At 39.0% G+C, this 27,926-nt stretch overlaps 1 long non-coding RNA gene across 1 annotated transcript; it reads right to left on the bottom strand.

The window, feature by feature from the left end:
* On the bottom strand, positions 1-27,926 carry LOC148225365 (uncharacterized). Its single transcript, XR_015806370.1, has 8 exons — positions 27,818-27,926; positions 20,243-20,427; positions 18,989-19,076; positions 18,073-18,240; positions 17,289-17,344; positions 2,323-2,398; positions 2,136-2,222; positions 1-165 (listed from the first exon to the last, which is right to left on the bottom strand). It is a non-coding gene; the product is annotated as an uncharacterized LOC148225365 (long non-coding RNA).

Here is a 27,926-nt window from a genome sequence, read left to right as displayed (position 1 = left end):
TCAAAACTCAAACTTAAGCCTTTTTAAAATTTATTTATTTCAGCCAGTTTTTGCCAGAGGTGGCAGAATTCTGGATGGTGAAAGTTCATAAATTTTCCATGCATCTAGGCATATCAGCAAGCATAGTCAATGTCGGAGTGGGCAAGTAGTAGTATCTTCCAAGTCCTGAAAAATATTTCTGTTAGACAACAAGGCTATAAATACTTGATTGCAAATGGCATTTATGAACTCACAGGTGACTGCAGACAGGGCTGTTTGATAATTGCAAACTAGGTCCTTTGGAGGGGAAAAAATTATTCTGCTCCATCCACAGAGGAGAAACACTAATTTTCAAATGATCCATCTCAAACTCTAAAATCTTGTTATGCTGTCTGGTTTTGAGTAAACCAGAACAGAGATATCTTTGGCAATATTAACCATTTGAGATCCCAAAAGCAGTTTCTGCCTCACTTTGTCTCACTGCCACCACAATCTCCAGCTTTCTCCTAAAAGGTTTAGGTGGCTCTGCCAGGATGGTGTTGCCACATGGCAAACAGGAGTTTCACCCAGCAGCACCCCCATCTTACCATCATTCCCAGACAGGTGAAAATTGCCTTGTTAGCAGTGAGATTTTCAAAGGGCAAGTTAATTTACAGCTGACAGTTCTGCCTCACTATTTAAAACTACCATCGGGACAGGTGCATAGTTCATCAGGAGGTATCAAGTGCACGAGTATGGACACCTCTTACCATTACAGACACTTCCCCATCCAAAAGGCATGGTCATTCACATGGCAAAAATCAAAACAACGCTGCATAAGAAATCTCCTACAGTTATTGGTGATAACCTAGAGTGTTCCAAAGTGTAGGGCTCCCTCCCTGTTACTTGTCCCTCACCAGATCAGCTCTGCTTGTTGGGGCCATTGGCTCTCAAACTGTGCCTTTTGGTTTGTTGGGAGGACAACACAGGGCTGACTACATTTGCCCAGGCTTCAGATAACAAAAGACTTTATTTGCATCTACTCTACTGATTCTTGCAATAGCTTCTGAGACCACTCTTAACACTAAACTAGGTTAAAGAAAGAAAGCAATAGATTCATTCTAACAATGCAAAGCTGATTCTTCTACTCATATTTTTCAAAGTCTCACTCCTATCCGAAGTTTTTGCAGAGCTCTTTTGATGAACCAATGCTTTCCAAACATGGCACATTAATGAACTCTCTTCATTTTAGGGGAATTCCATTTAGCCAAACTGAGGAACAGACAGTGATCAGAGGTCCTTCTCATAATCTCATATGGTTCCTGAAGTTCATTCTACCAGCAGCATGAAGAAACAGTCCCAAAAGGTACTACTGGGTTTTGTTGCACAAGGTTTACACTGGCACCTGTGGATGTTGGCAGGAAGTCTTGAGGAGGATGCCAGTGCCCTCAGGCCTGGCACAGGCATAGTCATACCTTGATGCCTAATCTGACCCAGGTGTTCCCTGGCAGCCTAAGGAAAGCATGCTGCTCCCCCTGCTCCCCCTCATTAGGGAAGCAGGTTTATTACATGCACTCTGGTCAGGACAAGAAGTTTGGTTTATGGCCCTAGTTTAGGCCACAGTGATAAAGTACAAGACTTCCCAACAGGTATCCCCAGACAGCACTAATCACAGCTTGCTACCTATTACATTCCCTTTTCTCCATCTCACTCCCATTTGTTTCACCATTCTCATTCTCTCCCAAATAAACACCAACCACCCTTGCTTATTGTTCTTCCCACAGGCACCAGTGTCATTACATAAACACCTTCATACTCTAATCCAGGTGATCCAGCCATTCCTGATGGTATCAGCTTCAGCTTTTGCCAGCTTCTTGCTTTATTGTATCATGTTCAGGAACTTCTAATTTGAAGTCTAGCAATCTCTCTGTTAGCCTAAATTCAGGCCAGGACCTAGTCAGTTTCTTACCAAGACAGCTTTGCTCTCCCCGGAGCAATACCAATTTTAGAAAAAAAAAAACAAAAAAACCAAATGACACCTCCCCCAAATCTTATATTTGCACAAATCTCACCAATAAGAATAGATTTAAATAGCATTATCTTCTATTTTTAGTGAGTCCTTGATAGCAAAAACTGATCTTACAAAGACAGTTGCATTGTGTGCCATTTCTATCCACCTGTGTCTCTGACTGAATGCATCTTCATGGAAGCCACTCAGTCCTCTCTTGTTTTAAAATTGAATAGCTTGAATCCGTGATCAACCACTGTGGAAAAGCATAAAGGAAAGGGATGGTTTAGAGGCAAGGAACCTTTTTTCTGCAACAAGCTTATGGCAATTTCTATAAGAACATCAAAGGCACAGACCTTTCTGTTAATAATGAGCTTCCTAGTTCTTCTAGGTGAAACTTTTCCCAGGGATAACATTATTCCTTGTTTGAATCTACAGGGAAAGATAAAGTGATTTGCCAGGAAACACCTGAAGATCATTGGCAGAGTCAGGAAGAGTGTACTGATTTCTGTCACCCTGCCTGATGTGCCCATGAGCCAGCAGAAGTCAACTCAAGCCTATGTGCTTTTATTCAGTCTGACATAATAGTCCCATTCCCAAGGACTGGTATCTCTTTCTTTGTGGGATTACTGTCCCAAGCACCATGGAAGGTCTGAAACAAATTCAGACTCCTAGCAGATATTACAGCACTAGTTCTGGAGTGCTTGTCAAGCAGACCACCTTATGTGAGCCAATAGAGTGACCAACAGAGCACTTGATTTAGCTGCTCATTAATTGCACATATTTGTGGGTTTCTGTTGTGTGGGAAGCACACATTCAAAGCTGGTCATGTCCCTTTCTTCCTCTCATGTGATTTTGTGTGGATTCCTTAGCTGTAACAAGTACTGCAATTCAAGATACAAGTATATTGCTTTATTAACTGATGAATACTAATGGAGAAAAAACCCCAATGACAAGTAAATGGAAGACAAGTCTCTCTCACAGCCAAAGATACATGTGCAAAGGATTTTTGTGCAGTTGTCATGGTTTGAGAATGGTAGTCCCCAATTCAGTGCCCTCCTCACTGAGACTCTTACAAACCACCTGCCACCCTCTCACTCCCCCTTCCCTTGCCCCTTCTGCTACAGCAGAATGGAGTTCAGAATTGGAGGCACAAAAGATGAAGATCATGGGCTGAGATAAGAACAATTTACTGGAAATGGCAATGAGATAAAAAATAAACAGCAACAGCAACAATATAAATAACAAAATTATACAAAAGAGAAAGTGATTCACATGCAAAAATACTCATGGCAGACCCCAAGGCAATGAGCAATGCTGGATGTCTTCCCCTGCAACAGCTTTGTTCAATTGTACTTTCCTGCCCTTAAGACTAGCATTCAGACTAAAGTGGTTTGGAGATTTCCAAACTGAAGAAAAGTATGAACATGTTGACACCATGGAGAGCTACTGCAGAAATCCTTCTTGCCATGCCAAAACTCTCTCTGGAACGTCCTCCTCAGACATTAAAGTGCCAGACAAGGCACTTACAACCTTCCATCACACCAGTCCAACTTTTAGCAGAGATGCATGACTCTCAGTGTCCAGAAACATTTTTTTAGTGCTTCAGTTAACTAAGATGGCTTTTAGTAAAACAGCAAGAAATAATACAGTAAGGTTCATGTCCAATTTGTTGAAAAATAATTAAACCACAGTTTTCACAGGAAAGTGAATTTGCCCTCAGCCTGCAATTCATTAGACCCCAGCCCTCACCTTCACCCTTTTGCCTTGAGGGACTAAGAACAGGAGCTATCACACCCTAGAATGACATGACCCTGATATGGAAAGCTTGAATGACAGTTTCCCAAAGTAGGGCTGAGAAATGTCTTCATGCCTAAAGCCTTCCCTTTACTTATAGGATGATTTCTATCTTTAATGCAGCTTCCCATTACAGCAAAAGACAGACTACATGCAATGGCTGATAGTCCACTATTTGTACAGTCAGCAAACGTCAGCTCTTTGAAAAAAAGGACCAGTGCTATTTTGAAGTCTATCAATAGGGTTATTACAGGAAAATAACCAACATCATTACTGCAGTCTAGACAGCACTGACTAGGCCTTAATTGCAATAAAGAAGTTGGATTTGAGTGCCACAGCTCTAGAAACTGATTATGAAAAAGAATCCCCCAAAAATATGCCAAAAAATATAACCTATGAAGTTTATCTAGATGCATTCAGTTGTTGTCCCTGCACACCTAAATAAAGCCTCTGCACATGCCAATATAACAAAGACTAGAACAAATAAATGCAATTTATTTATGAGCAGAAGCTTTCTAAAGAGCAAAAATACAATATAACAAGATTGAAACTATTGCCATTTAATATGGATACCTATATTCAAGGTGCAGCTTAAAAAGATGAGGCTCTTCATGATTAAAGGGCAGACCAGCAGTACAGTTACCAGAGATCCATATGGGATGCCATATTCTTGACAACATAGCTTTTAATTGCCTTGGAAATTGGCTCATCATCTTTCATGAATGAAGACATATAGAGAAGGGAAATACTGTTTCCATTCCAATTTGCTCTCATTCAGCATTCTTATTGCCTTCACTGTTATACTATCATATTAAATTTATTGAGATAAATCCACTAGTGAATACCTTTATATATATAAGTTCTTAAGGTTTCTTTTTTAAAATAAACTTGCACATCCTTTCACTTGTTCAGCTCAAGTTATCATTAATATATAGTTTGGGCTTAACAGACGCAATACTTTAAAAATTTCCAGACCATCTGTTTTTAAAAGGAAAATATTCTCCAGAGTGTGCACTCAAGTCAGCAGAGGGTATATTAAAGTCAATGAATTTAGAAAAATAGAGATAGCAAGAGCTTAAAGACAGAGCCGTAGACAATTTCCTTACACAAGGCTCGTGCCACAGGTGTATTATTGACACACTTGCCTTCCACAAAACTCTTCAGTGAAAGGTTCCTTTTCCAGACTTGGAAGCTCAGCCTGTCTCAAACATCTGTGACTTCCTTGAAGGACAATGTTTTTTCCAGAGGAAGCAAGTGTCTCCGTTTAAATTTCGTTTTGTTTGTCGTGGCTTTCCTACAAATTCTGGTGTTTGAAAGATGAATGAAATGCTGGCTGTTTTTTCTGCTTTCATATGAAGTATATTTAAGAATTAGACTGTGATGCATGAATCAGTTGTCAGTTCTTTTCCTAGATTACCCTTCAGAAGAAGTATGACATCATTAACTTCAGCACACAGAAGAGCAGGTTGTTATGATTTTTTAAGTGTGTCATTTAAAAAACCTTTTAAGTAGTTATTTAGTCATTGAAAGCATCATTCCCATCCTCCTCACCCTTATAGAAATTAGAAGATGTTGCAATTAAGCAATCTTCACCTAAAGTAGAATACTAACTTTTAATAGTGAGGAAACTTTTCAAGATCCCTTCAACTGCACAGTTAGTTAACACATTTATCTTAAATTGACAGCTGAGATAATACTTTTGTGGAGTTATGCATCAGTAGTTCCAAATATTCAATGCTGAGGAAAGATCTCCTGCAACTGTGGAAATCTTTTTGCCATTGAAAAAAAGTTACAATAAACATTATTGCACTTTTCTTTTTAATCTCAGTAATAACTTATGTACAGCATACTTCTCTGTGCAAGCGGATCAGGAACCCACCAGTTTTTCTGCAAAATCAGTGTTAGATTTATGAGTATCAATAACTATATGTTTTCAAAAGACAAAAAATTCTAATGCACTGTATTTTTCCCAATTGCAATTATTACAAATACAGGTCCTTAAGTGCTTCTTTTTTAATTAATCAATATGCCCTCTCAAAGTTGTTCTAATGAGCAGCTAGCAGATAGATATTTTCCCAGTTTGAGATTGTGGCCAGAAAGAAAGCATATACCCTTTCCAACTTAATTGATTTAATTTTTTCTCATCTGAAAGAGACCATATTATTATCACGTACATAAAGTTGTAGTTCTACCAAGAAGTATTACTTGTGGATAAATCTTGGAAGAGAAAACGTTTCAAATTTTGTGTCACATATGAATGGCTCTATATAGTACCGGTATTTCTTCAGGAAAAGTTCCATACTGAAAACAAAGTTTAATCTACAGCATATGTTTTAGCATCACTCTGCAAATGTTTGATTCATGTGGAAAGCTAATGAAATAAGGAATCTCCTTTAAAGGACAGAAAAGATGCTCATCTTCCCCGCCCCCCCCAAAAAAAAAACCCGACAGATTTTGTATTCCATTATTAAGCCTGCAAATTAAACCTGCACTGCCATGATGCAGTCTACATGTGCTTAGAAAAATGAAAGTTAGAAGCAGTTTCTGAAAATCCCTTTTCAGATGAGTGAAGACTAAACTTCTAAAGAGCTGTGAGGCAGATTTGCTTAAAGTTTGCAGGAAGAACTTCCCTTGCTCCTGAAATACTGAAAGACTTGTCAAGTGAAATGCCAGGTTCTAGTAAAACGCAAACAAGAAGAGTTAACTTTTTATAACGGGTATAAATCAAGTCATTAGGTAAGACAGAAATGAAATTTCAAACTTATTTGCAACAAAAGTTCCTCTGATTATCTTATTCTCCTGAAGTGCATCCTTTCTTCTAGGCTTTTTGGCAGCCCAACATTCTATTTTCTTGAGGTTGGAGCTCAACTCTATGCAGTGCCCCCCCAGTCCTGAGAATTACTTAGGGCTAGTTGTGTGTTTGCTCCCTGCCCTCTGTAGCCATTTCCCAGCTCCTTGGACAGCTTTCAGTCTCAGACATCCCTCCTCTGCTCAAGCAATGTGTACAAAAGCTTTTTTCTCCTCCAACACCCTCAAGATGATCTCCAGGAGTGATTTGCCCCTTTCTCCACAAGTTTCCACTTGAATCCATCACTCACTTTTTGTAAGGGACCAAAACATCATAGCTGCAGAGTAAAAATAAAACACCATCCATCACTGAGTTTCAGCCTAACTTCCCCTTGTATCTCACTGCATAAAATTGATCGTTTTCAAGCACAAAACTAATCCACTCATCCATGTTGATAAAACAGATCCATCGCCAAGATAGTGAAAAAAACTGCCTGTATGAGGCCTTTCAAACCTGTATGTTCAAAGAAATACTGCTGACTGCTGAAACACTGCTGACTGCCCACTGGCACAATACAGAAAGTATGAGATGAAAAGGGCTTTGCAAGAAAGAACTTTCTGAAGTAGGGCTTTGGTGCACAGTTCGGGGCTATTTGCTTTATTTGTTACAGTGCCCTTGGTTTGAAGATTTAGAAATGCCTACAAGTGAGTATATTTCGATTATCCAAGGTCGACATCATATTATTCCCTCCACAACATGCCACGACAAGGACTAACATGTCTAGTCCATTAAACATACAACAGAGCATTTATTATTTCCTAAAGTTTAATACAAATTTCTCAACATCGCCAGGGGGAAGGAAGTATCATAAAACCAGAAAACAATACATGAGATATAACTAAGCCCTCAAGTTTCCTTCTGAGCATAGATACAATCTTAACTTTGCAGGAAAAGGAAGAAAGTTGTGGAGATTTTTCACAGATCCAATCTCAGCTTTCTTTACGAAGTTGAAAAATGAATTGAGAATTAAAATGCACTGCTAAAAGAAAGGGGAGAAAAGGGGGGGTGCTGTCTCGTTCTTCTCCACCCTTGTCACCAGCTGCAGAAGCATTTGATTGCACAGAAAAGACAGTGATCCTATTCTTCCCCAAACATCGTCAGCAATTAACAGGAGAGTAAAACAGTTGAAAACTTTGATAATCCCCTTCTATCTGAGGGACAAATCAAAATTCCCAAACTTCTCTGGAGCACTGAACCATTGCTGAAATCTTGTGGACCGTCCTTGTGGGTCTTGTCACATGCTGGGGAGTTAGCAGTCATGTGAGGTCACACAGCAAGAAAGAAACATTGCAGCAGAAGATACTGATGGCAGACTAAAACATGCACCACACAGCACTGGTTTGTTCATAAACATTGCATTTCCATGCAGTTCTGTAGATCTGTTCCAGAAAACTTAACATAGCCTTCCAAACTATCAGGGTATTAGAGGTGAAGTATTAAACATCACCAAATTTCTATCCACTGCATTTTGTAAGTAATATCATAAAGTGGACTTGTAAATGTGCTGTATATAATACCTAGCAATGATAGTAAGAACCAGGACTCAGCATACCTGAGATTCATTCCAAATTTTGCCTCAGATACCTGCACCAGTAATTACTTAACTTACCTATGTATCATCTTCTCTGGAAAAACAGCCTGGACTGCCTGGATGGTGTCTCCATCATTCACCCATTCCTCCTACAGTGACTGGAGGAAACTTTTTGTCTTTCCAGGGTCATTGCAATGTAACAGGTCCATAAAAGAAATAGCAGAAATAATATCCCATAGATGTGTTCAAAATCATAATATATAGTGAATACACTATAATAATATATATATGTGTGTGTATATATGTATATATATATATATATATATATATATATATATATATATATATATACAGTTCGGATTATCCTTATGTACTATCAGTCTAGTCTGATACAATTTTTACATTATTTTTGGTTGCTGATAACTTTCCTAAATTAATGTTTTTACTCTCAGTATGTTGAGATCCCATAACTATTTCCATGACTCCAGTGTAACTGAGAGAATTGGGTGATTTCTAATACTTGCTAAGAAGTAAGAAAGAATTTAAGAGTGCAAAATGGTGCAGCTGACTTACTGAAATCAGAATACTACATAGCAGAGTATTTTCTATCATTTCAGTCACTATGTAACCTTTCTGTCCCATCCTGATTTGATTTAATTAAAGCTCTTTCTTACAAGCGCAGCTTCCAGCTTTGGCCACTGCAAGAACAGCTTTGCCATTTTTAACTGAAGCCTGACTTGTTTCAGCGAGTTCAAAGTGCATCAGCCCAACTCTTCCAGCCACACCAGTGACCCAACACACATCACAGCAACTGTTAAATCAGAATGAAATTATTCTGCTTTTCCTTTCAGAGCCCTCCATGGGCTCTATGTTCTCATGTAAAGGAAAATTATTTGACACTGAAACTTTCTCAAAGACTGAAATCCACAGCCTCAGTAGTGACCTAAAGTGTGCTGGCAAGCCAATGAAAAGGTCTTGACTGAGTTTTGAAGGATGCCTGGAGAAGTCTCTGTCCCTACAGAAGAAGGGGGACAGCAGGCATGCATCCAAGGATGCCCAGGGGCTTAGAGTGGCCTAAGGCAGCCTGCTGGCACATCAGGCACAACCAGAGTGGCCAGCTGCACATTGCCTGCAAGACAGCTTTGGTTCTGAGGGCAGCATCCGCATGGTCTCCTGCCAAAAGCCATGCAGGACAGTGCTTCTCCAGGGACTCTGCCTTTAGACAGATTCCTCTAGCAGAAATGCCAAACGACTGTGAGTCTCTGTGGCTTCAAGACTGAAGGCAAAGTTCCCTTTCTGTCATACTAAAGGCAAATATGATTTTTAAAAAACATGAATGTTCTGTACCTATAACATAAAATTATCTACATTGCCTGTAGTACTGGAATAACTCACAAACCTATGGAGCAAACATGTAAAAACAATAATATATAAATAATTATTAAATTATTAAATAAATATAAATAATTAAATAAATTTATAAGTAATGTAATAAAAACTAATATTTTAATTATCCCTTGTACTTCACAGTATATCAGTATAATCTGTCTTTTATTAGGTTACTGAATGCTGTGGCAAGAAAAAAAAAACGTATTTGGCTTTTAAGCACTTTGAAGTGAGTACTTTGAAGCCTCAGTAAGTGATAATCAACAAAAATGGCTCTAACAACTTATGATAAATCTTCTCTATATATTTAAGCAGGATTACTTGTGAAACCTCCGAAATTAAAATGATTATACATAGCCTTACTTAAGACTTGAGTTTAATAAAGCATATGATATTGGTTTTCAAAATCCTGTCTTTCGGAGCTAAGGTAGCTATAGCAATGCCATTCAAATGAGCTCTTCTGTGAGCAGTAGAACTAATAAAAAATGGCCCCCTTCAACCCATAAACGAGGCAAGAGAATGTATGCAATGTGGATAGTCCAAAATTAGACTTTGTCCATTGCTGCCTAGTAAAGTAAGGAGCTTTCTGCCCAGCCTTTCCTCAGCAGCACACAAATCTGAGTCTCTTTTCTCTATGCAGACCCTAATTTTTCATGACTTAAAGGAAACATAGTAGTGTCAAAATGGCAGAAGGAAAGACAATACCACAGCATAAGTCTCTTCCAAAAACCTTGAAATCAGCTTAAAAAATAATTTCTTTTAAGCAGTTCATTCAACTAGAATTACTACCAGAGATATGAATGTTATAAAAGTAATGACAATTTTTACTGTGGTGTGATTCCAGAATTTCTTCTTTAGTTATTAAAAAAAATTAAAATCTCATGAAATCTCAAACTTCTTGGCAGATACAAGAATTTTCTATAAACTTCAGCATCTTGTTTGTCTTGCAAAATCCTGTTATTTAGCAAGAACAAATTCATTTCTCTGTAACATTTCTCTATCTTTGAGCACAAAAGCCATCTTTCTGATTATCACTACTAGACCGTGGAATCCAGGTACTCTTGTATAAATATTTCCAAACTGTCAGTTAATATTCATCACATGATTTAACAATTCTTGAAACGTAAAAAAAAAAAAAAAAAAAAAAAAAAAAAAAAAAAAAAAAAAAAAAAAAATCTTAAGAAGGCAAGGAGACTATGAATTCTAAGTAATAAATAATTTAGTTATTTGACATTTGGGGAATTTCAAGTTTACTGAAGTTTGAAAGAAACAAAGAAGCAATTGTTTTGCAAGTGTACATCTTTCCAAGTTTTCTCCAAGTGTTTTCACACAACACAAGGGACATTTTTAGTTCTTCTGTCTGTCAAGCTTACACATCATAGACAAATATTATACCAGCAATTTTGTATCTAAGAAAAACTGTTCTTGAAGATTACATGAAGTATGCATATAAAAAAGCTGAAAAGCTGAATTGGATGCCTAGTGCTCACAACTACTTGCTTTGGTTTTTAACAATTCTCATTTAACAATGGCATGTTTCCTTTCCATTCTTTAGGACTGGTTCCAGAGCCTAGAGTTATGAGAAATACCTATCAAAAGTACTGAAAAAAGAAGCCAATCTGTACCTTTCCAGACAACTGAGCTTTCTATTGAAATATGGTGGGGAAAAGATTTTATAAAATATTTTGAGTAGCAAATAAAAATAACACTTAAAAGTTACCCCAGTGGAACTAATGCAATGCAGGTAGTCCCTTGGGGGAATCACTCTACCTCATTTAGGAATTTATCTTGGTTTTTCCAAATCTTTACATTCAAAATGTAGCAATTTAACATTTTTTAACTGATGCCAATTACAAATATCTGCAATATGTGCTTTTTGACTAGAGGGTTTTATTTCAGGTTTTGTATGAGAGACTTTTCAAAAAGGAAGCACCTCATTTCAGCATTCATCGGACAACTGTGGTTGCTCACAAGGAGTTTTTTTATGCAGCAATTTTAATTAGAACAGCAACTAATAAATTCCACATCCCAAGCTTCGAGCTCTGACTGGATTACCAAATACATTTGAAAGCTTCCTGCTGCAAGTAAGGCTATAACAACATCCAAGCAATCAATCTGAACAGAGCTCGAATACACCTCAGCAAAGGGCATTTTTAGAGACTGCCAAGTGGCCAACATGGATCCCTTTCCTGAAGAAGCTTCTCTTGGCTCAGGGAGAAAGAGAGAGATGACAGCATGTGCACGTAACTGTAGACAGGAGAGGGCTTTTGTAGACAGACCTTTCCTCAGCCTGGCAGCAAGAACAGCACTTGCTGCAACATCATCAGCCCGTTGGCTTCCAGCAGACTGGAGGAGGGTTGAAAGAAAATAGATTTGCTTAATGCAAGGATTTCTTCACCAGGACAGGATAAAAATGGAAGTGTTTCTGTGCAAATATTTTCAGAATTCTCAGCAACTTGAATTTGAATGGTAGGACTATATTAAACAAGGTATCAATAAAAGAGCACTTCACTTAAAAAAAAGACTTTCTGAGCACAGACATACTGTTTGAAATGTTTGGATGTCAGAATAGCTGAATGGTGCATTCACCACCCTGAGCCTTACGAAAGCATGAAGGAGAAAACAAAACAATCCTATAAAATATAAGGAGGAAATGGAGAAGAATATTCACCATTTTTCAGAAGAATATCCCAAAAGTTTTTTTGTGACAAAGTCCCATTCAAGAACTCAAAAACAGTTATTAACAATAGGTCTTACAAAAGAGACAGGCTATTTGTTGACACTGTCCAGCAAAGCCTTTGATTCATAAATCATTTCCTTTATCAGTTCTGCTATGAACAATTCCCATATTTTAACAACTGCAGCATTCTCTGGGAGACTCTGAAGAAAGCAAAAGGCCACGAGACAGCCACTAAGTTCTGTTCTTCAGAACTAGGGAAATGGGATTGGTTTTACCCCTCTTACTGTATTTTAACATAATTAATGTGCTTCTGTGATATGGAAATTAAAACATTCAAAAATCTAAATATTTAAGTAAATACTGAAATAGAAAACTCCTTATAGAGCCTACTCTCTTCCAGCAATGCATATGTTCCCTTGTCCCTTCACCATACAACTGTGTGATATTCTGTGTCTGCAATTTAAGTAACAACCAGTAGACATTACTAAAAGAATTTTAGGCACTGTAAATGCAGGGCAAAAAAAATTGAAATAATTTGCAATTCTAGGAAGTTTCCACTTATTGCATTTTCTCCACATTCAGAGGCAAGTTTTTGAGCTAACAAAAAGGCAAGACTGAATTTGCCCTAAGTATATGTAAAAAGTAGTTTTTTATGACACAGAATGGCAGTTATGAATAAAAACTATGTAGATTTTTTTTAATAATACATTATAACTAATATATTATGTGACCCAGATTATCAGTGAAAATTGTTTATCCATCCCTCCTGCACACATGTTTGGAGAGAAATCACAATAGATTTTAACTTGTTCATAATTCCTCTTTAGGATTCATCTATTAGAAAGCAGAGGCCACAATTTTGGAGTGTTGAGTTAAATGTCAAAGTAAAAGTAATGTCTTTCACATTGCAAGCCAGAAAATCAATATGTTGGAGGGTTTCACCAAAAAATATCTGTGCCTGTTGAGAATGACAATTCAAGTTCTGCCCACTTCCCTAATTTATGTGACACATAGGAGTCTGAGAACAGTTTCCCAAAAAACAGTGAGAGCAACATTTCAGCTGAATGTATGAACTATCTGGATTTAGCAGGAGAAAGTGTGGTGCTGCTTATACCAAAATGTCATGTAGCCACCTCACTAGAGATTCTTGTGGAGATTCAGGGGCAAGGGAAAGAGTAACAGGAACAACATTCCATGTTTCTTTTTGCCAAGAAAAACTGAGAGGTTAGGGAAATCAGTAGTAATTATGGTTGGTAAGGGTTTTATTGGGTAATATGATAGCATTTTCCTCTACAGTGCAAGCCAGAGATGTCCATTCTTTCAGAACACTTTTTAATAGTAGCTATTTGTAATTAATTTTAAATATCTCTGGACAAACATAAAGGTTTATTGTATATTATATGCTATCTTAAACATCTTATCTTACATGTTATTCTATGTTATCTTAAACTAACCAATAATTCATAGACAGCATTTGGTTCCATGGTTGGAATTATCCTGTTAAAATTTAACTCTTCTTGCACCTGAAACAGACCTGGACTTGTGCAACAAAAGCAAAGCAGCACTTCTACCATCTAATACTTTAGCAAATGTTTTTTCAAATTTTTCAGAAAGTTTCTTTTATTTTGAAGCTGCATATTTATTTGTGGAACTGCCACTCCACTTCCGAGTTTTAGTGATATGAGAAGAATACAGCCCAGGCAACTTCTTCTCAGGTTATCATAGAATTCAAAAGGAACTAGAATACTACCTAACAATTCTTATATCTTGTCAGATTTGGGACTATCCTATGTAAAATAAAACTTCAAGAATCCAAGAGAAAATGTGGCTGAGATGTTGTTTATGTACCTATCCTCACTATGCTTAATCACTAGGAGCTGGCAGGAAGTATTATCACCTAAATCCAGATTAAACAAGTTTGACTGGAGATCTTGTGAAAATCTGAAATACTGAGGATGATGGCAATAATGGTGAGGATGATAACAATAACAATAATACCATCATCTACCACCACATTCATAACTCAAAACCCATCACCTAGTTGATGTTGATATTATGAATCCTTATAAAAAATGGATAACATTACCTGACTGATGAAGACATGTAAATTAGTCCTAAAATGAAATAAAGATTTGAGATGTGAAATCCAATCTAACCAGACTAAAACCCCTGAACAAACTATCTTGCTCCTTACCAAGTATCTTTAATTCATTCTGTCCCAAACTTTCCTAACTCTTACATGTCAATAATATGAATCATTATTATAATCATCAGTCTATCAAGACTGATATTATACTACCTCATAAATATTTTCCTAGACTGTGCCCTCAGTCAGGTAGTATCAACTATTCTTTCCACAAACAATGTATTGTTTTCTTACCCTACGTATTAGACTCACCTTATAGGTACTTATAGGATGCCTATGTTTTGGAATAATCTCTCTTTTCTTCATTTAGCGAGATCAAAAGTTGATTTTAAAAATTCGTCATGATAAAAACCCAAGGTTTGTATATAACTCCCTTGCAACACTCTTTGTACAAACAGTGTATCAGTGGCTTCCAATACAGCAACACAAATCAGTCAACACTCTTTTAATTATTCTACAGCAGGTTGAATTATTTCAAGGATACTGTAAAATCCAGTTAAGCACTCTAACATGAAACAGAATTGAGACAAAATATAAAGGTCAAAACAAAGTCTTGCCTAGCCACCTTCTTAGCCTCTTTAGAAGGAATTATTTGGCCTCCTATTCACCCCTTACTAGTTGTGTATTGATTTTCAGTTGAAACTAAATATTTTTGGAAGAGTATAATTGCTGCCTTCCTGCTGGAGATGAGTGGTTGTTTAGTTTATATTTCCATGCTTGGTTTCATAAACTCACAATTGTTCCCATTTGAAATCAGGTCAGTGTCAAACACCTTCCAAAAACATACAGTGAAATAATTGCCAAATATTGCTTGACATTATTGCAAAGACATTACTGGTTATTTGGGTTAAGTTTCCATGTTGTGTGTGCCAAAACCAAAATTAATAATAAGTATACCATGTGAAATAATTATAAAATTAAAGGAATTTTGTGGCTGGCATCATTTGGTTACAGGATCAAAGCAAAAATTTTACTGGATGCCAAAAGATCTAGTTCTTTCATCATAGCAAAACCATGAGCAATGAATAAATAAATGCGTTAGTGGAACAATTAAGGATGGCCAAAATCTACATTGCTAAAAAAAATCTGAAGAACTCCCCCACCCAGTGTTCACAATTACTTGTTAATGAAAAGTTCACAAAATAGAGAAAGGGTCTTGTTTTTTTCTTTGTTTTTACAAACCATTGATTACAAAATTTCCTCAGTTGTCCTGGCATCCTTCTATGCCTACGATCTGGAAGGAATAATCTTCCTCAGATACTTCCTTAAATTATCTCACCTTAAATGATAACAGAGAACATTTATGATAGTCTATAGCAGTTGCAGGTTTTATTTCTTTGTCCAGCTACTCTGTGAAAGACCAGTCCTCAACATCTGATTTCTAAATCCTTTCAAATCACCAGCTAATTTTTCTCCCTTTGTCCAGAACCTTGATAATCTTTCATTGAGAGTGCTTTAAGCACTTTAAGGTGCTTGTCTGACATTTATAAAATATTATACAGTTTACAATTGTACAGAATTGGCTATTCTACAATAATCCACTGTGAGATGAAGGAAATCCCTACCATCTCAGGGAATTGCTCTGTACATTACTCTGTACTCTAAACTGATAGAGGTTTTATCTACAAATTTATCCATTCTGCTACTATGGTGTCTGCTTCTTTTTCAAAAAATACTGAACAAAACCATGATTTACATAGACTGTCTCCTTGATTGTCGCACTGGCTGATACCTACTGACTCATTTTGCCTTTCCCTGTTCCTCTTGCAGCACAGCTCCTTCCATCAGTTTGGACGCAGCCCTATAGGCACTCAGGGAAAGCAGGCAAGAAGGGATGCAGCACTTAGCAGACACTGGTTTACAGGCAAGGGGGAGCTGTAAAAACGTGTAGGCACAGGCAAAGTCATGCACAGACTGAGCATATAATCATCACAGAATGGCAGCATGAGACATGAAATGTCTAGTGGGAGAAAAAATTTTAAAAAGTATCTCACATCCTAACTTTGTCCAACTCACAATAAATGTTTGTCTTGATAAGAAAGAGAAAGGTTAATTTTTTTTTAAAGTGGCATATATGTAATAAGCAGATTGAGATAAGAAGAGAGAGAGGGAGGGAGGGAGGGAGGGAGGGAGGGAGGAAGGAAGGAAGGAAGGAAGGAAGGAAGGAAGGAAGGAAGGAAGGAAGGAAGGAAGGAAGGAAGGAAGGAAGGAAGGAAGGAAGGAAGGAAGGAAGGAAGGAAGGAAGGAAGGAAGGAAGGAAGGAAGGAAGGAAGGAAGGAAGGAAGGAAGGAAGGAAGGAAGGAAGGAAGGAAGGAAGGAAGGAAGGAAGGAAGGAAGGAAGGAAGGAAGGAAGGAAGGAAGGAAGGAAGGAAGGAAGGAAGGAAGGAAGGAAGGAAGGAAGGAAGGAAGGAAGGAAGGAAGGAAGGAAGGAAGGAAGGAAGGAAGGAAGGAAGGAAGGAAGGAAGGAAGGAAGGAAGGAAGGAAGGAAGGAAGGAAGGAAGGATGGATTCCATAAGTGCCATTTCATAGGAAAGCATTGAGAAGAAGCCAAATTTCCACCTTCTAATGATGAATTTTGATTGTTTCTTTTTTCTTTAAACTACTTATATGAAGAATAATTTTTAGGACCTAGCACTCAAGTTTTCAGGAGTCCAGAATTAAGACTTTTGCCCAAGCAAGAACAATGTCCACTATTCACAAGGAGAGCAATTTGGTTTAAATTACAATTCAAATTCTGATTTTTCTGATACTCCCCTGGGTCTGACACAGCTCACAGATAGAAGAGTACGTACATACAGGGCAACCAATGGTCTTGATTCTGTCCCTGCCTCATTTTCTACATGGCTTCATGCATTACAGGAGCCTGGCAGAGGGACTTCCAGGTGGCAGCAGATATAAAGTTTAGGAAGCAGAAATTCAGACAAGTGAACTCACTTCCATGCTTGACTCTTCTATAGATTTCACAGAAATTTCCAGATTTCTCTCCCTGCCTGCAAGATAGAAATGTTTTTCAGTCCTCAGTTTTGGTGTGTCTTGTTTGAAGTGCTGACTTTCAGGGGTGTGATATGACCATGCACTTTAAGTGTGCATTCCTAGGCTGCTCATGAAGACCAGAGCAGTGCTGGGAGATTCCACACTGACAGACATTATCCTAATTGTTAGCAAAAGTCTGTTATCTTACAAAAAGTACTTTCTGACATATTTTCCTTATCTTTAAAATAAAGATGATACAGCCAAAGGCAAAAGAAGAGATGTGGAAGTTTTTTTGTTGCTTGGTGTTATCTATTCTTGCATTTAATGCGGCAGAATCCTATTTAAAAAAAAAATAGTTTAATCATCATTCAAGTGAGGGAGGTCCAAAATTAGTATTGCCCAAGAAACTCCAAGAAACTGTAACTCTGTTTTTCCTTTAAGATCTTCACTTTGACATACTAACGTTATTTTAACAGGTCAACTGTTTGCATAATCATAGATAAAGGTCAAGCATCAACAACCACCAAAGTTGTTAGGGAATGACTCTATAACTAAATAAATAGTAGAAGTTTAGGGAAAAACAGACACAGTTTTATTGATGAGGAAAAAAAACCATGCTGCTCCGGAAACCACAAGCAGAACAAACCTAACTTATTTCCTACACAAAAAAAATAAGGCAAGCGATTTGGGAAGTCAAAATAAATGAACCATGAGGGGGTTACAGAGTGCAAAACGATCACACTACCTGTGGGAAGGTGGCTAGAAATCAAGTGGTTGTTGGTTTTCCACACAGAAGAATTAGGGGCATTAATGAGAGCTAGTAAGACAGAGGTTTGAAGAAATAAAAGGAGATGATTCTTCACATAACAGGTGGAATTTGTCCAAATGCTCTTCTGCTATCAGCACCTAATTACTAGAAAAGCATAGAAAAATTGGATTAAGTTCAAAGAAAAGCTGCAAAAATAATTAGGGGAGACTAAACTAAAAGAGAATATATGTATAGTGTTGATTAAATGCCATCAAGTTACAATTACATCTACAACAAATATTTAAAATGTGCGAACTCCACACTAGTTCATAAGCAGAATCATTTAGAGAGATACAAGAGAGTATTACACAAATATCAAGGAAAAATAAAGTTATGAGCATTGAAGTTCAGCAGTAGAAAATACCTTTAATTTGTCTCTGAAACTCAATTAATAGGCATAGTAGTAGATTAGATAAACACTAGCATTGACAAAAACTTGGGAATGATCCTGCACTGCAATAGGAAAACCAGTGAATATAGTAAAAGTTTTCAAGGGTTTTTGATCAGCAATTTTGAAAAAAAAATTCAAACCAAGCTGGTAATTTTTTCAGTAATTGTCCATTTTATTAAAAGCTTTTATCTTTGTAGATATTTCAGATTGCCTTATTTTAAGAATTTTGGGGGGTGGGGTGTAATATACAGCAAGAAGTGTATATATAGAGTATACAGAAAACTGTATAAATAATTGTTTCAATCCTTTCAAAAATTATCTTGGAAAATAATATGTACTTCTTCACCTCTGCCCTAATATGTCAAAATTCTGTCACTGTCATTTGCAGTTACAATTTTATTTCTAGATCTCTCCTTCCAGATGTGCTCTTTCCTTGTTCCATGCCTTTCTTTAGTCACTTACCTTTCTTTGTTGCCCACTCCCTCCAAGCAGCATCTGAGGGGCATTTTATTGACCACGATCCACTGCAGTAGCACTTCCAACAGGCACTCTGCAAAGGACAAGCAACTATAGTCAGAAAGGTCACTTTGCCTCTCTCCCTCCTCAGTATTCTGTCAGCAGGAGACAATAAAACAGCTCTTCAGAGACAGGACCTCACCCACAATTCTCATAATTTGGCATTTCTCCATGTTCATCTGTCAAAACCACTGAGACTGTGCCATCTTAGTGTCAGTCCTTAAGTCTTTGCAGTTTAATTATGGTTTTTTGATGGCAGATGGTGGAGAACTCTCCAAGCTTTCAAAACCCCACCACAATTTTAAGAGGGAGTCTTTCACAAGAAGGCAAAATGAAGGTAAAGAGACCTAGTAAAGTTAAATTCCTTTGCCAGTCACATCCCAGCTTCCTCAGGATTCAAAAAAGCTCCTTCAAAGAAACTTTCAGCAGCTATATCCCCATATACTCTTAGGCTAAATAGCACTGCTATTAGCCTATTAGCACTAGGCTATATTCCCTCCAGGCTTCTTGTGCACCTCCTTGTTGGCAGAGCATGAGAAACTGAAAACTCCTTGACTTAGGGTAAGCACTTCTTAGCAACAACTAAAACATCATCATGTTGACAACATTACTGTCATAATAAATCCAAAATACAGCACTGTACCAAGCAGTAGGAAGAAAATTACTCTTATCTCAGCTGAAACCAGGACAGTACCCACCCCTTATTCTATTCCATTTATGTCATGCTCAAGTCCCATACTTTCCAATACACCATACCTTTCTTGTGTTTTGCTATATACACACAGATTCTGCCACAGGGGACATGTGAATTGGACTTCTGGATCTGTGGGTGGCTGCACATTGTTCAGGTCATAATAAATCATCTCTAGCATGGCTAATTCCCTCAGGTACTGGATACTTCTCTCCATGGTAATCCATTTTCGCGAGTGACATAAATATCTTCCTTGAAGGGATACTTTTCCTTCACCCTTGACAGGAGTTGCCTCCAGAGCCTGAGAACTTGCATCCGTTTTCCAAGAGCCTTGCCAATGCCCCCTTCCCTAGAAAATGATCCCAGCTGCTTGGCTTTCTTCCTCTCCAATTCCAGACTAATAGCCTCATCACCCCATCACCAAGGCAGCCAGATGTGCTCATCTGATTAACAGCTAAAATATTTTGCATACCCTGCAGCTCACTCAGGGATCGAGATTGAGTGGTTACCTCCTTTTCTGCCTCTTCCTCATGTTCTTGTGGTGGCTCTGCTTAGTTCTCCTTCACTAAACGTGATGGCTCCGTTTCTTCTTGTGTATAGGGGCACAGGATGGGTCTCTGGTTCAGGTGCAGTGCCTGTCACAGGGTAGGAACAGGCTGTCGTTTTCTTGTCTGATCCAGAGACCTTCTTCGCCCTTTGAGGATAACAAATATGGTCAAACAGGGCTTGGAAGGCCTCAGCTATGGCCCAGCAACGATTTTTGTTTCTCTGAAATTGCCAGGGTGACAGCACACTTTTTCCAAATATTTTACTAGCCCTTCCAGATTCTGCACTTGTTCAGAGATGAAGTTCCGAAATGCTGGAAGTCCCCACAGTCTTTGGCACTTGCCCTAGTATCCCACACACCGTGCCACTGGTAACTATTTGGCTTCAGGGCAGACCACTGGGTGGTATTCTTGAGTTGTTTATTCTTAAACAAGACCTGGAACCCACTCAGGACACATAGCAATACAAACATGCTGGCTTCAACATCCCAGATACAGTCAAAATTCTCGAGAGTTGTTGTAATTAGCCTGGAGGAGAAGGGGAAGATGAAGGGAGGTATCTCCACCATGGATTGGGTCTCCAAGAAGGAAAAGTAAAAGGTACAATTATTAACAGTTTCTGATAGATTCTTCCAAAGCATAGAGATGATGGCAAGACTGAGCACAAATACCAGATCCATTTCAGAGCCAGAAATTCTACCATATCATACACCAGAGTTACAAAGTACATGATAACCTTGGCCCAGTTCCCATGGGTGACAAACAGCACAGTGGGGAACATCTACTGCAAGTAAGGTAACACATAATGCAACTTTAAGAATGAGCAGACCAACTTCAAGAGAAAATGAATCAATATTGTGACCAGTGACCATTAAACTAACAAAACCAACTTGTTCTGGCACGTTCTGGTCAGATTTGTTATTACCTCAACCCATTATGCTTACCCTAAGTCAGGGACTTTTTGGTGTCCCATGCTCTGCCGGTGAGCAGGCGCACAAGAAGCAGCAGAGGAGCACAGCCAGGACTGCTGATCCAAACTAGCCAAAAGGATATAAACTAGGGAAGTTAGCTGGGAGGCACCAATCACTGGCAGGGGCAGACTGAGCATCACTCAGGAGTTAGTGAGCAATTGTACTGTGCATCATTTCATGTTTCTCTTGGGCTTTATTTCTCTCTCCCTTCTTGTTGGGCAGTTGGCATCTAGCCAGGGCCAAATCACAACAAGCAGCAAAAAGAAATACATTGGAGCAAGACGTGGTTAAAAATGGAACTACTTATTGTAGTCCATGAACTAAACATAAACAAATTATGTAGGCAATGACGCAGCTTCCAATTTTTAAACCTGAGGAGATTCCACAGGAAACCTTATCTGTAGTTTACAAAGAAGCTTTCTGCTGTTATATATCATAAGAATCATTTTGGCTATGTACTTCTGAAATATGATAAGGACCATTTGCAGACCATACAATCATTTAATGAATACACAAAGTACCAGCTTTTTCCAATGTACCAAGGTATCAAAGTTGTATGATAAGAATAAGATCATAATGGCAATCATTTGTCCATGGGTCTGAGTTTTATACCAGTATTATCTGCACAGACTGTTTAATGTATTTACTTCTATGAAGAATTTGATAACAGTAAATCAACATTGTCATTATTTAATAAAATGGCTGCATTCCATCCCGCTGGGTGGAAATAGTCAATTCTGACTTTCTAACATCCAAATTTCAGAAGTCAATTTATCAAATGGGCAGCATTAAATAAAAAACACGCAAATCAGAGCAAACATAAAGGTCTAACATGATTCTGTTTGGTATGAGAAATACACAGTGACATATCTTTGCCATGCAAATGCATCCTGGACACACAGGGTGAAGAAAGCTGTGTTGTATCATGTTTACCACGTACATAGAGACTTCTATTACAAGGCTATTACAGAGGCAGAGCCACAGTGTGAAAGGCTGGTCCCCTGAAATGTGGGTAAGAGCTTTCCTGAGGAGGCATCACAGTGGTGCAGGGACAACAGTGGCAAAAGTGTAGCAGGACCAAGCAGCACTCCAGGACAGAAGAAGGCCATAGGTAGGCTGAGGAATGCCCTTCTTGGGCAGCCCTCTGCATTAACAGCCTCTGTTACTGCAGTCTGGCTGAGTCCTGACCCAAGCAAGGGGCACTTCTGAAACACTTCGTGCTTAAGATGCTGTAATTTGTCCCATTAAAAAGTGTTGACCCCAAAAAATGTGAACAAGATGGTCTTGCAAACACTCGGAATGGTGTCAGACCTAAGACGACAGGAATTTGGATACACCAGATATTTGCTTCTGCACATGACTACTTTTCACTACTTTTTACAGCCTCACAAGAAGAAAAAGGACCTGAGAAAACACAGATCTTTTGTAGATACCTTGCGTGGGCAGCAGGGTTATTGTTTCTTTTACCAGCCTGACCAAAGAAATAAAATGAGTAGTATGTCTGTACCAAAACCTCTCTTGGGCTGGTCTAGATCTAGCTAGTGCTTCTCTCTGCACTTCTAAGGAAAGGACCCTGTTGTTGCCTCTACCTGCCAAGAAAAGCTGAAGAGTATGCTACTGCTTCAGAGGGGGAACATGGTTTCCTGAGAGGTGCTGGAGCACAGATACCTTCAGCATCAATGACAAGAGCTGAAGAACTCTCTTTTCACCCGAGTCAATCAGGGTCACCTTCTGGGTTTCTATCTCACAATGCTCCCAGGCTTAACAGCATCATGCAGCTTTGCTGGATAAGGCTCAGATGCTCAGCCCTTTGCAGGATCAAATCCATTACTTAAAATTGAATCAGGGTTACCAAGAACTAAATGGAAATAGTTTTGTTTCCCAGGACACAGCAGATCTTTCACAATGTACTGGGGCGCATGTTTTTCGTCTCCACTCAGCTATGAACAATAGAAAACTCTCTGCTTTTATTAAAAACTTTGAGGGATTATTATTTTAGTTAAGCCTTTAAGAATTCATACCTATCTGGAAAAGGCAGATTGTGTAATGTGCTTCCTGTTTTCATCATAGCTGGATACTGCTTTTTGCTGTTGCCTGTTATTACCCAGTTAATATGAACTGCTAGAAGTTTATTTTTAGCTCACTTGAGCCTATTGTAAGGTCTATTCAAGAACTTCCAACCAGAAAATGTAGCTCCTGCATCTAATGCTGCGTTTAGGAATATATTCCTAAATCCTTTTAAACAGCCAAGACATAAAGCGAAAATAGATAATGAATAGTTGTTGAATATTAGCAATCTGTTCAACTCAAAGATTACATTTTATTTTCAAATTATACCCTTAATTTCTAAAGTAAGTATTTATTTGATAAAGAAGTCATGCTCCATACATTTAATTGCCAATTAAAACAGAGGAGATGAATAAATATTTGCCAAAATGAGCAGAGAAGTATTTTTATTTGAGGAAAAATATGTAATTATCTAAATGTCTTGAGATTATAGAATTAAAAGCTCTGAAGTCTTCTGTGTCAGACACAATTTGCTGTGATATCAAATCACATTCAGCACAAATGAAAAGTGTTTAAGAGTACTTTTGAAATGAGACTGAGTGTAAACAATGGAAAGGACATTTTTCTACAACAGTCTTTCAACCTCTCAGAGAAAATAATTTTAAAATATCATCATCATCAAATATGTTAAGTAGGAAAGAACCAATTCAGATAATCAAGTCCAAGTCCTGGCCCTGCACAGGACACTCCAAGAGTCACCCCATGTGCCTGAGAGCACTCTCCAAATGCTTCTTGAGCTCTGTCAGGCTGGTGCTGTGACCACTTCCCTTGGGAGCCTGTTCCAGTGCCCAGACACCCTCTGGGTGAAGAACCTTTTCCTAATATCCAACCTAAACCTCCCCTGACACAACTTCAAGCCATTCCTTTGGGTCCTGTCACTGGTCACCACAGAGAAGAGATCAGTGTCTGCCCCTCTTCCTCCCCTCGTGAAGAAGCTGTACACTGCAATGGAGTCTGTCCTCAATCCTCTCTTCAGGCTGAACAGACCAAGTGACCTCAGCTGTTCCTCATATGGCTTCCCCTCAAAGCCCTTCACCATATTCATTGTCCTCCTTTGAACACTCCCTAATAGTTTAATATTTTGTATTGTGTCACTCAGAACTGCCCCCAGCACTGGAGGTGAGGCTGCCCCAGCTCAGAGCAGAGCAGGACAATCCCTCCCTTGCCTGGCTGTGATGCTGTGCCTGATGCCCCCCAGGACAGGATTGGCCCTCATGGCTGCCAGGGCACTGCTGACTCGTGTTCAACTTGCCATCAACCAGGACCCCCAGGTCCCTTTCCACTGTGCTGCTTTCCAGCTTCTCATTCCTGAGTTTGTACATCCAGGGTTGTCCCACTCCAGGTGCAGAATCTGGCATTTTCCCTTGCTGAACTTCATACAGTTGGTGATTGCCCAGCTTCCTAACTTGTCAAAGTCTCTCTTCCAACAATATCATCACATAGAATCACAGGACAATTCAAGTGAGAGGATATCTCAAGTCCAATATCTTGCATAAAGCAGGACAAGCCTCATGGGTCCATTCAATCTGACTTCAAAGTCCTCAAGAATGGGGAGTAGATAACCTCCTCTGGAAAACATGTTCCATTATCTTGAGTTTCTTTGATGTGAAAAGACTTCTCACCCATGCTGTGAACCTCTCTTGCTTCAACTTCAGCTTGTTGACTGTCACTCCCCCACACTGTGCCACTGAGATGTGCCAGGCTCTGTCTTTATGACCTTGTTCCACATAGGGGTTTGCTGCTATTAGGGGCGCCAACACATTCTCCCCTGTCTTAGGCTAAACAAACCCTGCACTCACAGACCCTCTCCCCTGGGCAAGAGCTCCAGCCCCTGATTGTGGTCCTTCACTAAACTCACACCAGTTTGCCACTGTCCTTGTTTGCAAGAGCCCCAGACTGAACACAGCATCCAAATGTGGTCTAGCAGGTGCTGAGCATACGGGAATAATCACTTCCCTTCAGCTACTCACCACACTCCTGTTGCTGTAGCCCAGGATGCTGCCGGCCTCCCTTGCTGCCAGGACAGAATTCTGGATCCTGCTCAACTCAATGTCCATGAGCCTTCCAGGCCCCTTCCACAGAGCTCCTCACTCTGCCACCAGCCTGTGGTCCTCATGGGGTCCCTCCTTTCCTGACACAGGGTTTGGCATTTTTCCTTGATGAATTTCTATTAATTTCATTATGACAGATAATTCCATGTATGATTCTTAAACAGGAGCTTAACATTTTCCTCCTTTCTGTTTTACTGTAATACTGCAGACCCATTTTACTACAATTTAGCTTAAAAAGAAGGATCACATAAGTCAGAATAAATGTAAAATCTGTTCAGAAAGGGAGATAAGAAGTCTCTCCTGTTTTTCATGCAGAATTTCTTTTTCACTGTGTTCCACTTGACATGTATATTTTACATTTGCTGTTGTAACTACTTTAACTTTGACAGACACAGAAGAATTACAGAAGCATTATACTAAAAAAAGCCCCAACTTTTTGTTTCTTGAGCTTGTCTGATAAGCCATGAGTCACAGTACCTTCTATGGGCATACACGTTCAACAATTTCAATATTAAACTTTAGCTATGATAATCACTACATTATTTACTTTAAGCCAATTTTGTATTAATATAGTAAGTATTCTGTGGGAAAATTGAACATTAGTTGGCAACAGATACATTGAAAAGGATGTATAGGTGAGGGATGCAAGTTTGACTAGTTAATTAACAGTAGTTTCTTTAAATTTCAATTAATTGCATGCATCAGTGATGCTACAGGAATTTTTTGTTTTGTCGCAAAAATAATTTCTTTCTGGCCAACTGCTGCCTGTTTTCACAAAGAATACTGCACTTTTCAAAGAAATGCTATAAATTACAAAACTGAATACAGGGTATAAATCCTATAAGGATGCTTTTCTCTGTCCTTTCAAGAAGACTGTGCAATCCTAAGTGGCCATATCAATACTTAGTTTAAACTAAGCAAAAGTTTCAGGATTGAATTATCAAAGCTAGCTAATACAGGCTGTTGAGCAAAGGATGCACTTCAATTTTTAAAGATTTGGGGGTTTTGTTGGGGTGGTTTTTTTGCTACATATCACTAGCATTGTGAATTTTTTAAAAAAAATTTTTTTTTACTATTTATTGCCTTTAACATAAGAAAATTCACACTGGAAATAAAGATAAAATCAAGAAATATTGTCATTAGAAATCTTACAAGAAAATTAAGACAATTTTCAGTGATAGCTACCTGTGTCTGTTTTGCTCTTTGAGTATCTATTCAATATTAGGTCTGCTTCCTTGCTCACCTTTTCTTTACATCTCCCTCAAAAACAATTAAACATCAAACACTTCATCATTAGGAATTATATAGCAGTATTTGGTTTAATTAGAATATTTATGGTCCCCATACAACAAAATGCATTTATGGTGGGCTGAACTTGCTCTGCTGCCAGATGCCCACCCAGCAGCTGTCCTACTCCCCTTCCTCAGCAAGACAGAGGGAGAAAATTGCAAAGGATAAAGACAAGAAGGTCAGCCATCAATTACTGCCACAGGAAAAACAGGCTAGAATAAGATGTCAAGAAACAAAGGTAAAACCGTCTACTCTTCACTTTTACCTTCTTCCCAGGCTTACCTTTACCCCTGATTCCTTTTCCCTGTCCTCACCAAGCAGTGTAATGGATGGGGAATGGGGTCTGTGGTCAGTCCATAACAGCTCCTTTCTGCTGTTCCTTCCTCCTCAGCTGTTTCCTGCTCCAGCCTGGGTCCTCTTCATGGGCTGCAGATCTTCATGGACTGCTCCAGTTTGGGCTCTTCAACTGTGCTGCAACTCCTTCAGGATAAGACTGCTGCAGCATGGAGTCCTCCACGAGCTGCAGCGTGGATTTCTGCTCGCCTGTGGGCTGCAGGGGGTCAACCTCCAGCACCATGGTTTTCTCTAAGGACTGAAGGGGAGTCTCTGCTGGGACACCTGATGCTGCTCTTGCCTCAGGGCTCTCAGAGCTGTTTCTCTCATATTTTTCCTCATCCTTCCCTGCCAGGCAGCATTTTGCCCTTTCTTACACACATTATTTCTGAAGCACCTCCTCCTTGGCTGCCAAGGTCTCAGCCAAGGGCTGTGGTGGGGCCATGGGATTCATCTGGAATGGGCTGTGGCTAGCAAAGAGCAGCCTTGGCAGCTTATCACAGAGATCCCTGCAGCACCCTGACAGCACCTGGGTACCCATACCCAGTACAGCATGGCCTAGACAGAACCAAACTCTTTGGTCACCCTCTGATGCCCTATGGTGCATAGGGTGGCTGATTCATCCTGGTCATTCAAAGCGGTCTCTTTTTCCATCTTTCCAGTGTAGCCCACCTTAAGGGGGAAATTTAGAATCATAAAGACATCACCAGTCTTGACACATCTGTCCTCACCTGTTACAGCCAGAAACATTTAACATCCTGTTCTTCCACTGTCTCAGCTTCAAATACTGATTCCCATACACCAGCAGAGTGTGGGAACACGCTTACCTGCAGAAGCTGCCTCCTGGGATTATTTTCCTGTACAGACAAGTCAGGCACATGGAAATTATATGGTTGAAGGCAGAATTTGTCTATCATGCTGCTGGTAGCATGTCTT

Source organism: Sturnus vulgaris, chromosome 1 (assembly GCF_052056855.1).
Source record: "Sturnus vulgaris isolate bStuVul1 chromosome 1, bStuVul1.hap1, whole genome shotgun sequence".
Lineage (NCBI taxonomy): Eukaryota > Metazoa > Chordata > Aves > Passeriformes > Sturnidae > Sturnus > Sturnus vulgaris.
Note: the sequence above shows the minus strand (reverse complement) of the source record. Positions and strands in the feature narration are given on the sequence as shown.